Source organism: Psammomys obesus, unplaced genomic scaffold (assembly GCF_907164565.1).
Source record: "Psammomys obesus unplaced genomic scaffold, mPsaObe1.curated_primary_1811, whole genome shotgun sequence".
Taxonomy (NCBI): domain Eukaryota; kingdom Metazoa; phylum Chordata; class Mammalia; order Rodentia; family Muridae; genus Psammomys; species Psammomys obesus.
In genome coordinates, this window is record NW_026596117.1 from 27,709,676 (window position 1) to 27,722,464 (window position 12,789).

At 48.3% G+C, this 12,789-nt stretch overlaps 1 protein-coding gene across 2 annotated transcripts in view; it reads right to left on the reverse strand.

Moving 5' to 3' along the window:
- Positions 1-12,789, reverse strand: part of Golm1 (golgi membrane protein 1) — a 41,846-nt gene that overhangs the window by 17,597 nt on the left and 11,460 nt on the right. The window lies entirely within an intron of this gene.

A 12,789-nucleotide genomic window follows, 5' to 3' on the forward strand; every position in this document is an offset into this window, starting at 1 on the left:
AGTAATCTGTTGAGCAGTCTTTCTGGCCTCGTGATAAATGTTTAGATGGTCAGGTTTACCCCAATTTGATAATATTATTTCTTATTTAATGTTGTTTGCTTTAACTACCCAAATTATTGTTTCAAGATGTACTCTACAATAGAAAGTACTGAGGAAATGTTTTCCTGTCTTCAGGATACACTTCTGAGCTCTCCACACTGCAGTCACAGCACAGCCCACCCACACATTTTAACTGCTCAACAGATGCTTGTGGCCAGGGACAGCACAGAGCCTAAGCGAAAAAGAGCAGGAAGTTGGACAGCAGAGTGTAGACAGACACTCTCAGTGACCACATCCTGCTGAGTTCACACTCACCCCAAACACTCCACCTCCACCACAGCCCCTACAGCCAAACAGGGTCACCGAGTGCACATTTCCGTAGAAACAGGAACGCTGCAGTGGGGCAGCCGGTTAGTTCCGACAACATTCTGTGATTAAGCAAATGCACAGAAAGGTGAGCAATGGCTGAATAGTTTACAGGAAGGAGCTGCTGGGTTTTCAGTGTGGCAGTGGGAGCTGGGCCTATAGAGCGACATTGCTGTCACCTGTCCCTCAAGGCAGGTGCTGCCATCTCAGCAGCCTCTGGTGATTTCCCTGGGTGCCCACAGCCTGGCATGGACTTGACAAAGTCGACTGAACAGGCCAAAGCTGGATGTGGCCTCCTGCTACAATCAAGAGTCACAATACACGAGATTGTGACGCTGCTGCTGGCCCGACATGGTGTGCTCTTCACAGCAGCCTCTGCTGGAGACAGAGTGATGATGTGATACGCACACAGCAAGTATGTAAGCAGCAGCTTCTCGTAGGTTTATGACCTCTAGAAGCCGCACATGCTTGCCTCTTACAGTCAGCAGGGCTGGGGGTTCGCTGTGACACCAGCCCCCACAAACCCTTGAGGGATGTGCTAGAGCGCTCAGGCAACTGGAATTTTCTGCTTCCTAAGTCTTAGGGACTGCTGTTATAGCTCAGCCCTTCTCTGGTGGAGTGAAACAGCCCACACCACTGTGTGTACAGACAGTGAGCTGCCAGAGCGGAAGCCTGAGGTGAGTCAGTGAGTCCATCCTGTCCGTGCTCGCCTGTTTACATTTCTCCCACAATTCTCACACTCGCTCACACACACCTGCCACATTTATAAAAATTAAATGTGAAAGTAAAGTGCTGTGGTGCATGATTTTAATCCCAGCACTGGAGGCAGAAGCAGGTAGAGCTCTGTGAGTTTAAGACCAGCCTGGTCTACAAAGAATTCCAGGGCAGCCAGGACCACATAGCAAGTCCCTGTCTCAAAAACAAACAAACACACAGAGATTAAATCAGTACAGAATAAAAGTTTAAAATGTTAACTACAAGGTGCTAAGATAAATTTTGTTTTCTTAAATTATGAGTAAGGTCAAGACTTTTCAGGACAGATTTTGGCTGGGCATGTGGCTGCCTAGCATGTGAGGCCATGGGCTCACCCCCAAGCATGGCAGAGCAAGTGTGTTCCATTTCACAATCTCACTTGCCAGAGTACTTCTGAGGCCCCTTGTCTTGGGGTTCTATTGCTATGAAGAGACACCAAGACTGTGGCAACTCTTATAAAGAAGACTAATTAGGGCTGGCTTACAGTTCAGAGAGTCCATTGTAATCATGGCGGGGGGTTTTCTGAGGATCACAATGTCCATTTCCTGACAGGAGAGCTAGGCGGCTGAGGAAGATGGGGACAAGAAAGGAAAAGTCAGAGCTTCATATATTTAGGACAAGAGAAGCCTAAAAGCCGGCTGCTCAGATGGCTGGCTCAGGTGTTTCACAGGCCGTGGGACTCCCCTGTCCTTTAGCAGGCCTCTTTAGACACCTGCCCTGGTACCCTCCTGATGTTTCCCCTTGCGATGTCCTCTGGCCATCTCAGGGCACCTGCCTTGGCTTTCCTGATCCACCTATATCCCCTTCGGAGGAAAGGGCAGAGGATCCGCTACCACTAATGCCTCCCAGGGTCTTGGCCCACTTCATGCCTGTATGGGTAACTTGGGCCAAAGAGAACCCAAACAAGCCAGGCACGGAGAACCCCAGGGCAGCCGCTGATACCTCGTTAGAAAGTGTACTGAAGCCAACACTGTCCTCCGCCCTTGCCCTGGGGTCTTTGCTGCCAGGGAATGTGGGCTGAGCCCTGAAGCCGTGCGTACCACTCTGTGTGCAAACCCAGCTCCTCTCTGCTCTCTCTTGCTGGGCACCACTCCAGGCATCGCCAAGGGTGGAGCCTGCTGTTTTTAGTACAGCAGTTCCATCCACCGCAAGAGCAAGGAAGCAGCTAAGAGAGAATCTCTTCTCTGCCTGTGAAGGAGGGCACCCTGCTGCCAACAATCCTGAACTCTCCGTAACTTGTTTTGGCCATCTAGGAACTTGCATCTGTGGGCTGGAGGCCTGTGGCCCTAGGTTTTCAGCTGCAAGGGACTTCATGACCAGGACACAGATGACCGCAGAAGCCTTGCAAGGAACCCGTGTGGCAACGACACTGCATTGTTCCCAAGCGTCAATCTTGCCCGTGTCCTTTCTTTCCTGTGCACTCATCTGCAAGATGGATGATGTGCACAGGCATTTGGGGCCAGAAGTGAGTGTACACCTGAGCTCATTACGGACACCCTGGTGAACTCTCCCTGCGAACATGTGCACAAAACCATTCATTCCAGATAGGATGCCAACAGCAGACTAATTAGTTTCCACCCAAGTCTGGAGTAGAAAGCCACTGAGTTTAACCGGGTTATGTGTGGAGGCAGGGAAGAGGGTTCTGTGCAGGATCATGGATGACTTAAGGCAGGCAGATCACCACAGAAAAGGACCCCCACCCTCCACTGTTAGCCACTTACATAGCCTCCGGGAAGGGGCCTCAAAAGCTGCCTTCGAGCAGCTGGTGGGCCCTTTCCTTCTGGCTCTAGAGGCCCTGTGTTAAGAAGCTGTGGGTTTAAGATGGCAGTGGCCCTGCCCCACCTGGAGGTCAGAGTTTCACGACAAGTTTACAGGGCCATGGCTTGTGACGGCTAATACTGACTGTGGAGTACGGAGAATCTGAAATCACCTAAGAGGCAAACCCTTGAAGGAGCTTCCAGATGGGGTAAACTGAGGTGGCAAGGCCTGGACTGCAGGGAACAAGTGCTCATCTGATCACATGACAGCCTCCATGATGGACTGAGCCTTAACTGTGAGCCAAAGAATCACGTCTTCCCCTCAGCTGACTTCAACAGGCATCCTGCTACAGTGTGAGGAAAGGCACTCAATCTACCACTGCTTCATAACCCTGAGTAACTGCAGATCTCAACATGCCGAAACCAAAGAGAAAATAAACACCAAAGAGGGGCTGGCTGGTTATTTTCTTTCTGTGCTTACCTGGTGGTGTTAGAAAGTATTACGAGGGCTAGGGGTGTGTTGCAGTGAGACCCTGGCTCCTTTGAACAGGCACGGCCCTCATAGACTCCTATGTTTGAATGCTTGGCCATAGGAAGTGGCACTACGAGGAGGTGTGGCCTCAGGAGGAAGTGTGTCACCAGGGGGTGGCTCTGAGCTCTCAGAAGCTCAGGTCACTTTCACTTATGTTGCCAGGCTGACATAGCGGCGGAACTCTCAGCTCCTCCTCTAGCACCAGGTCTGCCTGCATGGCTGCCATGCCTCCGGCCATGATGATAAGGAACTAAACCTCTGAAACTATAAGCCAGCCTCAGTTAAATATTCTCCTTTATAAGAGTTGTAGTGGTCATGGTGTCTCTTCACAGCAATTGAACCCTAATTAAGACAGACGCCCACGTGACCAGCATGCCCCACGGCATAGGTTTGGTGTCAAACACAGAACCAACAATAAAAGAAGTGTAAATAAGGTGATGCCAGCTGATCACAACTCGCAGAAGCAATCTTGGGTGCAGAGAGAACAAAATCCAAACTCCACAACACACCTTTTTACACTGGGAAATGGGAGATCTCTGCAGTGACTGTGAAATCAAACCCAAGGATAAGGGCGGTTGTAGGGTTTCCTTCTTTCTGCTGTTGACTGAACCTGTGAACCTCAGGGAGCCTTACAGCCTTCAGCAAACGAGAGCCCCCAGAAGACAGAGTGAAACCTCCCTCCATGCTCTTTATTATAAAGTGTCCTGTCTCAGCTATGTTCCTGCTTTGTTTTTCTGTCTGTCTGTTTTTGAGATGAGTCTCTGTGTCACTAGGGCTAGCCTGGTACTCAATGTGAAGACCAGGCTGGACTCGAACTCCCAGAGATCCACCTGCCTCACCTGAATGCTGGGATTAAAAGATATACACCCGGACACCCAGCCTCAGGCATATTCTTCCTGCAACAGAAGACGGACAAAGGCACAGCCCAGCACAAAGAGAACTGATAGGTATTCTGCCAACGAAATGAGCCAATTCAAGCCAAATTAAAGTATATACGGGCAGGTTTATTGCGGGGCAGCTCTCAGGCGGATTCATTGATCTCACAGAAGGCAATCAGGGAAGTTGCCATGCAGAGGGAGAGGAAGCCCCACCCCTTCGCTGGACTGTTCAGGGTAGAGGGCTGAGCATGCCAGCCATGCACACCCTGTAACAGGTAGGGACTGGGGGACCCTGGGAGAACCTGGAGGCCAGGTCGGCTTTGGTTAAATTGGCACCTCAGCTGCTTGTCTCAGGTCTGAAACCCAACAAGAATGACGTGCCTGTCTTGTTTGTTCAGCCACTAACCATCACACCCAACTTGACACTTCAAGATACCGCCTTCTGTGTGGACACCTTCTGTGACGTCATTAAAACTGTATCCAGGTTTTCAATCAAGCCGGCTCCTAAATGCTCTCCTGAGCCTAGTATGTCCACCACAGAGCAAAGCTCTATCTCCTCAGGGGAGAGGAGAACTGAGCTGAGGCGCAGCTCAGTTTATATTATATTATATTATATTATATTATATTATATTATATTATATTATATTATATTATATTATATTAATTAGTTTGTGGGGTGTCGATCGCTTGAGTTGAATTACAAAAATTGTCTGCGACTCTAAATCAAATCTGCAAATTGAGAATTTCCAGCCTGGTAAGACTGAAAGTCATCTGACATACCTGATGTGAGGTATGTCCCTGAGGTGTGAGACTTTCTCAGGTGTGAGAGTGTAAACATATTTGCAATGGATTACGCTAACCTGCTTTCATTCTGCCTCAGCTCAGCCACTAACCTCTTTCCCGCCTACAATCCTATGTCAATTCTCCCTTGCAGAATGGGCTCTACTGCCACCTAGTTTCAACGTGATGGCTCTCTTTACCTCACGTATTTCAACAGCCACCTCAGGCACCTTTCTGCCCTGCCTCATGGGGCTGCGTCACTGAGGACACTTCAGTGCCTACTCCACAAACATTTTATCCAGCCTTCCTTCCTGCACAGAAAGGCTGGGAAGCTCAATTCCACTTTCCATGCTCACATGGGTGAGTGGTTCCCACCAAGGGGCAAATCTGTCTGAATCACTTCCTGCTCCTGTAAGTCACCCCAGTAAAACTTACTGGTTCACCACAGTGGTGTGCGTGTTTTGGGTTGTTGCTGGTTCCCTATCTAGGGCAAGTAGACATGTGTTCAGTCACCCATGGGGTACTGCCACACTCAGGGAGACGCCAGGAGGCCGACAGCACCTCAGTGCACCCTGGGAAGATGAAATTGAGGACTCTCTGCCCGAAGCCAGCCCTTGCGCCACCTCCCCACTGTTTGTTATTATGCAGCTGGAGTCGAACTCAGGGCTCCACCTGCAGCTGTGTGTCTGTGAGCTCCCCCCACATCCACACACACACCCCCTCTCCCCACACAAAGCAATGCTCTGTGGCTTCCTTTCCGTCTCGCTCAGATCTTTTGTCCTGTCCTTTCTTTCCCAGCATTTCCATCACAAAGGGTTCTCTTTGTGCCAAGCAGGCTAATCAACAGGTAAGGAGAACACAAAAAGTAGAAATGTCAAGGCTGACACACAGCTGCCAGGAACCAGCCTGGCAAGGTATGCCACAGACCCTGACACTGACTAAAGCTATTTCTGACTAAGGTTTGGCAAGCAAACATGAACAAATTGGCAGGAAGGTCTATAATAGTCCAGACCAGGATCTCTGCCCTGGACCCAAGAACCAGTAGATCACCAGCCTTCTGACAGAAACATAATAGGATGAACTCAGCTAACCTGGGGAGGCAATGCAGAGCCTCAGAAGTAAGTATTTACAGGCTTCTGTCAATAGTTAAAACCACAAGCGCTGCTGCCTCTTACAGCTTTAGAAACAGGTTTGAAGCAGGGTGTAGGCTCAGGCCTACAAACCTCAAACTCCAGAGGCTAATTTGAAGACCACACCCCAAAACCAAAAATAAGTAAATTAATGAATAAAAAAACAAATGAAGACAAATTTGTTTTATATATACAGCTATTAAAGGAAAATACTGAGCTAGGAATGATGGCTTATGCCTGCAATCTTAGTACTTGGGAATCTGAGGCAGGAGAATTGCTGTGAATCTGAGACCAGCCTGGGTCACATATTAAGTTTCAGGTCAGACTGCCTCAAAAACACAGGGCTGGAGAAGTTAGTAGTTGAAAAGACCAGCTGTGCAATCACAAGGATCAGAATCCAGGTCCCAGCAGCCCCGTGACAAGCCCAGCTCCCACATACCCCTATAACCACGGCTCCAAGGCGGGGCAGACAGGAGGACTGCAGTCTAACCTGAAATCACATGCTAAGCAGCTCCAGTCCAAAGCGCAAAACTCTAAAACCTTAAAGAAGTGTTCTGAGTTGGGTCTGCCCAGACTGGCTTCAAACTCATGGGCTCAAGTGATCCTCAGTTACTGGGGTAATAGACAGGCATGTGCCATCATGCTAAATACAAAACTCTGTCCATCCATCCGTCTATCTGTCTGTCTGTCTATCATCTATCTATCTTTATATGTATTGGTGTGAGGGCATCAGATCCTCTGGAACTGGAGTTACAGAGAGTTGTGAGCTGCCATGTGGGTGCTGGGAATTGAACCCAAGTCCTCTGGCCAGTGCTCTTAAGGGCTGAGCCATCTCCCCAGCCCATAATAGTATTAATTAATTAATGACAAAGCTCTGATGTTCAATAGATTTTGAGTTTTGGAGGCTTTAAGATTTTCAGTTTAGGGGTGTTCAACCAGGAAAGTTTACTTAAATGTACATATGTGCACTTTAAACACCCCCAACCAGAAACACATCTAGTGTTGAGCATTTAGAGGAGGGATACTCAACCAGCATTATTAAAAGGTCACACAGTACCTGGGATTTGCCTCAAGTCCTCAAGATGGGGAACCTGACTGGCTGGTCAATATCCTGGCCAAGGGATCTTATTTCCAAATTTGCTCTTGGTACATGGCCACCTAACTTCCTGTGTGAGTGGCAGCAATGGAGGGAAGATCAGTCGTGGGAGGCATGACTAGAGAGGCTGCCAACGACACCAGCCATTATCTGCACAATTATCTCTCAACAATCTCTACTCAGGCAGCCAGCTAGGATCTGTCCCATCTTCACAATCCCTTCTTAAACCCTCTGCCTTATGCTGCTCTGCGTGCTGACTTCCGCATTAGCTACACATCTCATTTGGGGAAAGACTTCTGCACTGAAAAATTATCATTGTCCCAATATTTGACAGAAGCTGGTCTTCCTTCAAAACTGAATAAAAATGATCTAGAACACGAGGCCACGGGCTCCATTCGCTCAGGAATCAAACACTCGGGCTTCTATGAGGTGCCAGCTGACATCATGAGCAATCCGAAATGGTCATGCATACGACAACTCAGTGCAGAGCAGTGAGGAAACAGTGGAATATCACCGACAGAAACTATGAGCCAACTGATGTGATGTAGAGAAGGTCACTTTGGGATCTACATCAAAACAGGTTCCTCAGGGCTGGAGAACAGTGCTCCACAATTAGGAGCACTCCCTCCTCTCCTACAAGACCTGGAGTTCTATTCCCAGCATCCACATGGTGGCTCACAACCATCTGAACTCCAGTTCCGGGAGATCTGACACCCTCTTTGACCTCCATCAACAGCAGGCATGCAAGTGGTACACATACATACATGCAGGCAAGACGCTCTTATGAACAGCACAAAATAAAGCCTAGAAAAATCTGTTTCCTATATAATCCAGTAAGTCAGGTTATGGATTTCTTCTCAAATCTTCCAGGTTTGATTTACCTTGGGAGTTGGCACAAACATTTACACATACACCCTTTTTTTTTTGGTAAGCTGAAACAATGGTTTCACAAAACAAATTTAACACATATAATAACACTTAATTATTTTTCATTTTCTGAGTATGGACAACAATGTATTAAATTCCTGTCACAGCTCGATAATGGACCCAGACTGTACTTGGGAAAACACCACAAAGCATTAAAAACCCCAAGAGCCCCGGAAGCAGGGCAGGGCAGCTCACTGCAGCCACCTGTCAACAGAGAGAGCCTAGAAAGAAGAAAGGTCACTTTAGTGAGGAGTGCCTGGACGAACAACAGTTCAGGAGGGTGTGGCCATTTTAAGGAATGAACTAGGTATGAACCCATCAAGGACCTCAAAGGAAAACAGACTACAAGCAGAGTGATAGGGGACCTGAGAAAATTATCTGAAAAATAACATAAAAATGCATTGCTTTTGGGTATGTGAAAGTTCAGCACTAGAAGCTAGAAGGCTAGCCATTCCAGCTCACAACATCGGCTTTAGACACAGGAGAGAAAGAAAAGACTGAGGAGAAACAGAAAATCCAATTTTATAGTTTACTATGACCGTTAAATAGTGTATGGTTGCCAGGCATGGTGCTGTGTGCACACTTCATGAGGGCTAAAGGTATATTTTAAGTTTAAATTGCCGTGCTTAAGAAAATATAAAACAAAAATGCTTCTAACCTGTAAGCCCCACTTGCTGAAGGACAGATAACTTCCTGGAATGTTAGGAGCTGTTGTTCATTTAAATAATAATGTGTTTCTACTTCTGTAAACAACATTGGTTGCTCCAACTGCACAGGACACGCTTGATCACGCATAGGCAGAAGGTATGTGAGGATGTATGCTCACCCCTGGCTGTATGAAGTCAGGAAATACTTAGCCTTGTGAGTTCTGCCTTTCTAAGCACCAGAATACTGTGATTTGCAGCCATTCTCTGGGAATCCCAGGTATGGACCTGGCCAGCATCCATTGTCCTGGTCAGTATTTAATAATGCTTGGTTCAAATTTGGCTCAAAAATTATGGTAGTAGTCTCATTCTTGCCCAGAAGGATTAACAGCCTGTAATCCCACCATTTAGGGAGCTGAGGCAGTAGGGCACTGAGTTCTCAGGTGGCATGGGATACAAAGATTCTGTTTCTAAACGTGTAACAACTGGATGGAACCCATGGTGTGAGCTTATGCTGAGCTTCTGAAGTGCTAGCTCACATTTGCTCAGCATCCTGGTCCATATGAGGGGCTCCTGGGCAAGCCAGTTTCAGTGCTAAAGACCCCAAGACTGAACCTTATTCAGGTTCTGGGCAGAAATCTGGGTGAAAGGCATAATGGTGAAAAGTACAGTTCCAAGTTGACATAGCTTCCACCAATTCCAAAGGAGTTTAGTTCGGAGCTTGAGAGATGGCTCATCAATTAAGAGCAAACGCCTGTAATCCCAGCAGTTGGGGAAGCAGAGGCAAGTGGATCTACGTGAGTTTGAGGCCGGCTTGGTCTACAAAGCAAGTTCAGGACAGCCAGGGCTACGCAGAGAAACCCTGTCTCAAAACAAAAACAAAACAAGAGCAGAGCAGTAGCTGCTCTTGCAGAGGACCTGAGTTCAGTTTCCAGCAGACATGTGGCAGCTCACAACCATTTGTAATCTCATCTCCATGGGATCTAGTGCCCTCTTTTGGCCTCTGTGAATGCCAGGCACATCCCTGTAGCACTTACATGCAGGAAAAACAAACACTCATACACATAAAATAAGTAAATCTTTAAAAAATAGTTTAGTTCAACATTTTTGTCAACTCGTTTAAAGGAATCATATCTCTTATCATGCTGACTATTACTGAGTTAGGGTTTCTCTGTGTAGTCCTGGTTGTCCTGGAACTCTCTCTATAGACAAGGCTGGCCTGGAACTCAGAGATCCACCTGCCCCTGCCTCTGCCTTTTACTTTGAAATCATTCACTTAGAGCTCGGCAATGGCGGCTCACGCCTTTGATCCCAGTATTCAAGGGAGAGAGGCAGGGGGATCTCTGAGTTAGAGGACAGCCTGGTCTACAAAGCTAGTTCCAGGCCAACTTAGAGCTACATAGTGAAACCTTGTCTTTTTTTTTTTTTTTTTTTTTTTTTGGTTCCACGTGGGAGGTTTATTAGGGGAAGGGGGGAGAGAGAGAAAGAGAGAAAGAGAGAGAGAGAGGAGGAAGGAAAGAGAGTAAGAAACCTTGTCTTAAAAACCAAAGACCAACCAACCAAAAAGACAAAAACCATTCAGCTAGGAAAAGTCAAAATGCTGAGAAGACAGAGCCTCACTGTCTGCTTTTTAGCTGTGATGCCACAAAATGCTTGCTCTCCAACTGCAGGCCCTGGGTCAGCTGCATCACACTGACTTGAGAAACCAGACAAAATGGGGGGGACACAGGGATGTGTGGGCAATCCTTTAAAAATTATATAGTCTTTGGGCCCTGGTGCCCAGGGAGTCTGGGACAACAAATATATGTGCTGCTTTAAGTGTCTCCCCCGTGAGCTCTCCGGCTGAGCTCAGACCACACAATGGGACCCTGATGGACTGACAGATAACCCAGCAGCTGAACAGCAAGCGGCAAGCTGTGAGACTCTGGGGGAGGGGGGGCAGATGCTGGCCAACGGGGTCTCGCCTTCCGTTACCCACTCCCGCTGGCAAATACTTGGGACCATTAGTATGTCAGGATCAAAGCTTTTCAGATTTTAGCAGATCTACACAAGCTTTACTCATTCAGCATACCTCATCTGAAAATAAGGCATCCAAAGCACCCCCAAATCCACAACTGTTTGAGTCAGGTGCTTAAAAAGTATCAGAATGTGGCACACTTCAGACATCAAATTTTTAGATTTGCGGCGCCCAGACACACGTGTGTCCCCCACAGAGAAAGGAAGGAAAGCAAGCACTTTCTGTGACCACCCGGGGGATCTACTTGTGCATGGAACATGAGTTCCAGAACTTCAGCCCATTCCAGCTTCCTTACCCACCACCCAGACTTCCACCAGCCAACACAGCAGCCACTGACCATACATGACAAGTTCATGCCAATTAGTTAAAATTAAATTCCACCCACTGGTCCTGTTAGGCACCATTCAAGCATTCAACGGCCTCGCATGGCTGGTGGCTACTGCGCTGTGGAGGACAGACAGACAACTAACCACCTTTAAGAACATTCCACAGCTGGGCATTGCTCCTTTGCAAGACCCACAGGAGACTGAGGAACCGGACTGGAAGCCTGACCTGGTCACCTCCGGATGAAGAACTGCATCCTTGTCAACAGAGCTAGCGGGCACACCACAGCCTCCAGAGCAAGGAGCCAGCAAGGGGTGTGCTGTAAGTGTCCGTGGTGAAAAGGACACCTGCACATGCCCACCATCCAGTCATGTCAGTGCCCTGCGGAGGCCACGATGGCTCCTCAGCAACCCCACCTTCACGTGGGCCGGCGAAGGAACACTGTCTACCCAGACGGCAGAGGGTGGCTGAAAACTGAGGAAAAGCTTGTCTCTGGGGCCCACCCGGGGCCCAGATCTCACCCTTGGTGACAGCGGTGGACTTTCTCTGAGCCCCAGCTCCCATGCCTGCAACATCAGCACTGACGCCCAGGGTGCTGAGGCAGAAACACTGAGTTCAAGGCCAGCCTGGGCTACCTAGTGAGACCCTGTTCCAAAATTTAAAAACATTTTTTAAAAGTGGGGCAGGGAGCTTCCTAGCAGGTGAGAGGACATGGTTCAACCTTGCTTCTGTGAGGATAGGAGCAGGAAGGACCCTCAGCGTGAGAAGGCATGGAATCTCGATCTTTGACTCGGTTAGACTGAGGGATGCCTAGGGGACAGGTAAGAGTGTAATTGGGGGCATGGGACATTTCCACATAGACTAAGAGGGGAAGACCACGCTGAGTGTGGAGCACCACAACACAGGCGTGGGGTGGGCTTCAATGGACTAAAAGGGAGGCACCATCTGGTCCTGCCACCTTGACTGAACAGCTGTCCCACCTTCAGCATCACCAGGGGAGCACTGGAGGACTCCACAATCAGAATCCCTTGAGACTGGTGCCCTCCATGAAGATGCTTCTCTCAGGCATGTAAGACATAAGACCTGGGACGTAAGACCTGGGAACACAGCCCTTGCACAAGCCTCCTTCCAACAAAGCAGCCATGGCCAGGGAGGGAGTGCTTTGTGAGGCAAACCAGCAGAACAGTCAGTGGCCACGGCTTTGGCGTTCTTTGGACTGGAAGACACTAATGACTTTCCCCACCACAGATACCCCTGATATAGCCCTCAGAAAAAGCCAATGGGCTTCTGCATCTCAGTGAGCAGGAGGCATTTCTTTCAACCAGTACACAGTGTGGATTTTAGTCTTAGAGTCCAGGTGCCGAATCCTCTCTGCTGATGGAATCAGAAAACAATGCCTTCCCTTTGTGTGATGTTTGTTTGCCTAAAAGTAAACTTCGTATTTCATGTCCATTAATATTTTCCTTCACAGCCTTCTGTTTTCTCTTCTTCCAATTCTGTATTTCTACCTTCCATTCCAAAGTCTTTGAGGGCATCTGTCTTTTGT